The sequence below is a fragment of the Microcebus murinus genome, chromosome 8, assembly GCF_040939455.1.
Source record: "Microcebus murinus isolate Inina chromosome 8, M.murinus_Inina_mat1.0, whole genome shotgun sequence".
NCBI lineage: Eukaryota > Metazoa > Chordata > Mammalia > Primates > Cheirogaleidae > Microcebus > Microcebus murinus.
This window is the reverse complement of record NC_134111.1, coordinates 107788594-107795044: the sequence shown is the minus strand read 5'-3', so window position 1 is coordinate 107795044 and position 6451 is coordinate 107788594. Positions and strand designations below refer to the sequence as shown.

The following is a 6451-nucleotide window of genomic DNA, read 5'->3' as shown; positions in this document are numbered from 1 at the left end:
TAAGAACACAGGGGGGAGGGGGGCACGGGCAACACATGTCACCTTAATACTTGGACTCCCATCATCTGCTTGAAAAGAGAGAGAAAAGAAAATGCAATCATAGAGATAAGAGACACTTTTTAAACATAATGAATCCGAAGAGAAAAGTAAAAGGAGGCCTGTGGAGCAGGTCTGGGTGTGACTCCGGATCCCCCAACATCAGGTGCCACCACCAAAGATTCCTACGTGTAGCCCATAGAACCCCAAAAGCAACGGGACGAGTTCTGGTCACATACTCCCTCAAAATGACATCCTGGCCTTCTTCTGGAACTCCCTCCCCTCTCAGACTCTCAAGGTTTCCTCCAGCGTGTCGGTTCCCACAGAGCAGACCTTTGGTCTGAGACCTGACAGTCCAGAAGCCACGCATGCTGCCGCGTGACGGCGGTGTCGCGGCTTGGGACAAGAGGAGGCCCCACGGTGCGGGCTGGGGCACCAGGCACCGCGGCGGGCGCTGAGGGTGGGGGTGACCCCCGCCCCGGGCCGCCGCCTCGCTCCCAGAGAGGGGACAGAACAAGAGGCAAAACAAAACAAAAAAAAAAAAAAAAAAGAAGCCTACGGCACCCGGTATTCCCAGGCGGTCTCCCATCCAAGTACTAACCAGGCCCGACCCTGCTTAGCTTCCGAGACCAGACGAGATCGGGCGCGTTCAGGGTGGTGTGGCCCTAGACGGCGGAGGGCGCCCCTGCCCCGCTCAAGAAGCCGAGCCTCTCTGCGCTTCCCCGCCGCCTCCTCCCGCCCCAGGCCCCGCGCCGGCGCTGACCCGCACCGGGCGGGCCTGTTGAGTTCACCGGCCGGGTCCGGCGGGCTCCGAGGGACGGGGGTGACAGGCGGGGCGGGGCGGGGCGGGCAGGGAGCGGCGGGCCGGGGTGGGGGGCTGTCTCTCTATACACACACACACACACACACACACACACTCACACTCACTCACTCACACTCACACAAGATGCGCCTCCACGGCTGGACTCGCCAAGGTGGAGACCTTCCAGCCCCCTTCCTCTCCTCGCCTGGCCCACCCCCAGCTCGTGGCCGCCCCCGCCGCCGCCGCCGCCGCCGCCGCCGCCGCCGCCGCCGCCGCCGCCGATTGCGCACGCGCGGGTCGCCCGCCCTTTGACCCCAGGCAGGGGCCGCCCTCCCCGACAACCCCTTTCAGCTGCGCCCCCCACCCTGTGGGTGGGCTGCCGCCTATTCCCCCGGGCCCGGGCTGGGGCACAGCGCATGGGGGAGGGGAGCGAGTGTATGGGGCGTCTCTCTCTCTCTCTCTTGGGATGTGTCCCATGGGTGGGGTGGCGTGGTTAGTGGGGCGCTGAAGAAATCAGTCCCCTCCATCTCCTACCTCCGGAAAACGCCCAAGCCCTTGGAGAACTGCCGGCAACGCGACCGTGGGGGCCGGGACCCTCCTCTGTGTCCTCCTGTGGCCCAGTCCTAGGGGCCTGGGCCTGGCCGGGGCTGCATTGGACCCCGACCCCCCTGGCGTGTGGACTCGCTAAAAATCGGCGATTAGATATTGGATTCCAGCTTCATTGAGGTCATTTCACTAATGAGTGCACCGGAAAGAGTTTCCTAATCCATCTGTGAGGGTGGCAACTGAAAGAGAATTTTAAAGCTGACAGAATAGGCGAGGAAAGGCATAGGAGATTTCCACACCCAGTAAGGAAGCCTTTCCCGAAATGGAAGAAAGAAAGGAGCAAACAGAGACACCGGTAGCCCGCCAGGATCAGAGTCTGCCCCCGAGAGAAAGTACCCTGACCAGGTTCACCCGTGGGTGGGTGGCGAGCTAGCGGCATTCAGAAGAGCGAGGCCCGCAGTCTGTGCAGAAGACACCTGCACTCGGGTGTGTGTGGCGGCACGATTCACAAGCAGCTCCAGATGTTAAGCCAAGGAGAAGCCAGGGAGTTCCCAACGCCCCAGGTGTCCTCAGCCCACGACTGGCTGCTGGGGGAATGCGAAGCCCGGCTCCTTGTCTCAGAGCGGGACAACCAGGAGGTGTGACGTACACCCCGGGGTTCCCAGGAGGATCAGGCTGAAGCTGGGACTTGGCCTGAAAGTGTCCCCTCGCACGGCCACCCCCTTCCCCTTCCTGCTCCTCTACTCCTGGTGCCCCTCCATCCAGGGGCCAGACCTTAAAGAGTCACCCGCAAGAGAATCCTGGTCCCAAAGGAGCCTTCTGGGGGACCCGTGCTGAGAGAGGTTGTGGGCATGGCCCGCTGGGGCTCTGCCCGACCCAGGGCTGAGAGATGCAACCTCCCAGCTCTGGGTCCCTGCAGGGGAAGCGTTGGCAAGCACAGGGCCAGTCCTCCAAAGGCCCAGGTGCAGGGAGCCCAGGCCAAGCAGCCTGTGGAAGAAGCCACCCCGGGAACACGACTGCAGGCCACGGCCCTTCCCACCTCCTCCTCCTCCTCCTCCTCCTGCTCCTCCACCCCCCCCCCGACCTCCCACCCCCACCCCCGACATGGCGCAGGGCTCAGAGACACCTCAGACACTTGCTACCCAAAGTGCAAAGGGCATCAGTTGCTCCTCCAAACCCCCCCCCCCCCGCCCAGCAGACCGCGTTGTCCAGCCAGCCCCCGGGCCTCCCTGGGGTGCCCAGCACAAAAGTGCAGACAACCACCGGACCCTCAATCTCAGTTTTCGGATGTTTTTGCCACTCTAAGGACCCGCAGGCCAGCTGGGCCTTCTGGCAGGACAGAGAGCCCCGGAATCCGACGTGGAGAGCTGGGTGTACGTCCCCACGAGGAGGCGGTCCCCACCTCCGCGGCTCTCCCCTTGCGGGGGGGAAAAGCAGCCACGGGGCCTCAGAGAAGACACCAGGCTGGGCGCCCGCCCCACAGTGGGGGCACGTCCCCCGCAGGCCACTTAGCGACGGCCGCCGGCCGGCGGACGGTTGGGTGGCGCGAGACGCTGCGGCCGCCCTGCTACCGGGTTCCTGGGAGGGCGTCCTGGAACCAGCGTCCACACCAAGCCCTTGGAAGGCCCAGGCGACGGAGGAGCCCCGTCAGGCAGGGGCCGAGGACGGTGACGGCCCGGGCGGGGAGGAGCGTGTCAGGCAGGGGCAGAGGACGGTGACAGGTGACAGGCCGGGCGGGAAGGAGTCAGTCAGGCAGGGGCCGAGGAGGAGACGGGGCTGGGTAAGGGTTAGGGTTAGAGTCAGGGCACAAGTCACAATCGCAAAGACCTGGAAGCGACCCGAGTGCCCATCGACCCACGAGTGCGTAAATGAAATGTGGCGCGTGGACACCACGGAGTGCTATTCAGCTAGGAGGAGCAGCGGTGAGAGGGCACCTCTCGTGGTTCTCCTGGCCAGAGCTGGAACCCGTTCCAGTAAGCCAGGTAGCCCAAGAATGGACACACGAGCACCACGTGCTCGCGCTCACCAGCAAATGGGTACGAACCGACGGACACCCAAGTGGACACAGAGGAATCACCTTCATCGGGTGGGTGTCGGGCGGGTGGGGGGAGGGGATGGGCATACACCTCCATTAGGAATGGGGTGGGTGCGCACCGACTGGGGGATGGGCGCACTTGAGGCTCTGACCCGAGGGGGGAGGCTGGGAGAGGGCAACGTACCCGACCTTAACATTGGTACCCCCACAATACGCTGGAACAACATCAGAGGTTAATGAATAAGAACACAGGGGGGAGGGGGGCACGGGCAACACATGTCACCTTAATACTTGGACTCCCATCATCTGCTTGAAAAGAGAGAGAAAAGAAAATGCAATCATAGAGATAAGAGACACTTTTTAAACATAATGAATCCGAAGAGAAAAGTAAAAGGAGGCCTGTGGAGCAGGTCTGGGTGTGACTCCGGATCCCCCAACATCAGGTGCCACCACCAAAGATTCCTACGTGTAGCCCATAGAACCCCAAAAGCAACGGGACGAGTTCTGGTCACATACTCCCTCAAAATGACATCCTGGCCTTCTTCTGGAACTCCCTCCCCTCTCAGACTCTCAAGGTTTCCTCCAGCGTGTCGGTTCCCACAGAGCAGACCTTTGGTCTGAGACCTGACAGTCCAGAAGCCACGCATGCTGCCGCGTGACGGCGGTGTCGCGGCTTGGGACAAGAGGAGGCCCCACGGTGCGGGCTGGGGCGCCAGGCACCGCGGCGGGCGCTGAGGGTGGGGGTGACCCCCGCCCCGGGCCGCCGCCTCGCTCCCAGAGAGGGGACAGAACAAGAGGCAAAACAAAACAAAAAAAAAAAAAAAAAAGAAGCCTACGGCACCCGGTATTCCCAGGCGGTCTCCCATCCAAGTACTAACCAGGCCCGACCCTGCTTAGCTTCCGAGACCAGACGAGATCGGGCGCGTTCAGGGTGGTGTGGCCCTAGACGGCGGAGGGCGCCCCTGCCCCGCTCAAGAAGCCGAGCCTCTCTGCGCTTCCCCGCCGCCTCCTCCCGCCCCAGGCCCCGCGCCGGCGCTGACCCGCACCGGGCGGGCCTGTTGAGTTCACCGGCCGGGTCCGGCGGGCTCCGAGGGACGGGGGTGACAGGCGGGGCGGGGCGGGGCGGGCAGGGAGCGGCGGGCCGGGGTGGGGGGCTGTCTCTCTATACACACACACACACACACACACACACACTCACACTCACTCACTCACACTCACACAAGATGCGCCTCCACGGCTGGACTCGCCAAGGTGGAGACCTTCCAGCCCCCTTCCTCTCCTCGCCTGGCCCACCCCCAGCTCGTGGCCGCCCCCGCCGCCGCCGCCGCCGCCGCCGCCGCCGATTGCGCACGCGCGGGTCGCCCGCCCTTTGACCCCAGGCAGGGGCCGCCCTCCCCGACAACCCCTTTCAGCTGCGCCCCCCACCCTGTGGGTGGGCTGCCGCCTATTCCCCCGGGCCCGGGCTGGGGCACAGCGCATGGGGGAGGGGAGCGAGTGTATGGGGCGTCTCTCTCTCTCTCTCTTGGGATGTGTCCCATGGGTGGGGTGGCGTGGTTAGTGGGGCGCTGAAGAAATCAGTCCCCTCCATCTCCTACCTCCGGAAAACGCCCAAGCCCTTGGAGAACTGCCGGCAACGCGACCGTGGGGGCCGGGACCCTCCTCTGTGTCCTCCTGTGGCCCAGTCCTAGGGGCCTGGGCCTGGCCGGGGCTGCATTGGACCCCGACCCCCCTGGCGTGTGGACTCGCTAAAAATCGGCGATTAGATATTGGATTCCAGCTTCATTGAGGTCATTTCACTAATGAGTGCACCGGAAAGAGTTTCCTAATCCATCTGTGAGGGTGGCAACTGAAAGAGAATTTTAAAGCTGACAGAATAGGCGAGGAAAGGCATAGGAGATTTCCACACCCAGTAAGGAAGCCTTTCCCGAAATGGAAGAAAGAAAGGAGCAAACAGAGACACCGGTAGCCCGCCAGGATCAGAGTCTGCCCCCGAGAGAAAGTACCCTGACCAGGTTCACCCGTGGGTGGGTGGCGAGCTAGCGGCATTCAGAAGAGCGAGGCCCGCAGTCTGTGCAGAAGACACCTGCACTCGGGTGTGTGTGGCGGCACGATTCACAAGCAGCTCCAGATGTTAAGCCAAGGAGAAGCCAGGGAGTTCCCAACGCCCCAGGTGTCCTCAGCCCACGACTGGCTGCTGGGGGAATGCGAAGCCCGGCTCCTTGTCTCAGAGCGGGACAACCAGGAGGTGTGACGTACACCCCGGGGTTCCCAGGAGGATCAGGCTGAAGCTGGGACTTGGCCTGAAAGTGTCCCCTCGCACGGCCACCCCCTTCCCCTTCCTGCTCCTCTACTCCTGGTGCCCCTCCATCCAGGGGCCAGACCTTAAAGAGTCACCCGCAAGAGAATCCTGGTCCCAAAGGAGCCTTCTGGGGGACCCGTGCTGAGAGAGGTTGTGGGCATGGCCCGCTGGGGCTCTGCCCGACCCAGGGCTGAGAGATGCAACCTCCCAGCTCTGGGTCCCTGCAGGGGAAGCGTTGGCAAGCACAGGGCCAGTCCTCCAAAGGCCCAGGTGCAGGGAGCCCAGGCCAAGCAGCCTGTGGAAGAAGCCACCCCGGGAACACGACTGCAGGCCACGGCCCTTCCCACCTCCTCCTCCTCCTCCTCCTCCTGCTCCTCCACCCCCCCCCCGACCTCCCACCCCCACCCCCGACATGGCGCAGGGCTCAGAGACACCTCAGACACTTGCTACCCAAAGTGCAAAGGGCATCAGTTGCTCCTCCAAACCCCCCCCCCCCCGCCCAGCAGACCGCGTTGTCCAGCCAGCCCCCGGGCCTCCCTGGGGTGCCCAGCACAAAAGTGCAGACAACCACCGGACCCTCAATCTCAGTTTTCGGATGTTTTCGCCACTCTAAGGACCCGCAGGCCAGCTGGGCCTTCTGGCAGGACAGAGAGCCCCGGAATCCGACGTGGAGAGCTGGGTGTACGTCCCCACGAGGAGGCGGTCCCCACCTCCGCGGCTCTCCCCTTGCGGG

The 6451-nt window shown here is 63.7% G+C and overlaps 2 non-coding genes across 2 annotated transcripts; both read right to left on the bottom strand.

The window, feature by feature from the left end:
• Window positions 1-588: 588 nt before the first annotated feature.
• Window positions 589-707, bottom strand: LOC142872523 (5S ribosomal RNA). Its single transcript, XR_012920780.1, has one exon. It is a non-coding gene; the product is annotated as a 5S ribosomal RNA (ribosomal RNA).
• Window positions 708-4248: 3541 nt separating this feature from the next.
• LOC142872512 (5S ribosomal RNA) lies at window positions 4249-4367 on the bottom strand. The gene has a single exon (XR_012920769.1). It is a non-coding gene; the product is annotated as a 5S ribosomal RNA (ribosomal RNA).
• Window positions 4368-6451: the final 2084 nt, after the last annotated feature.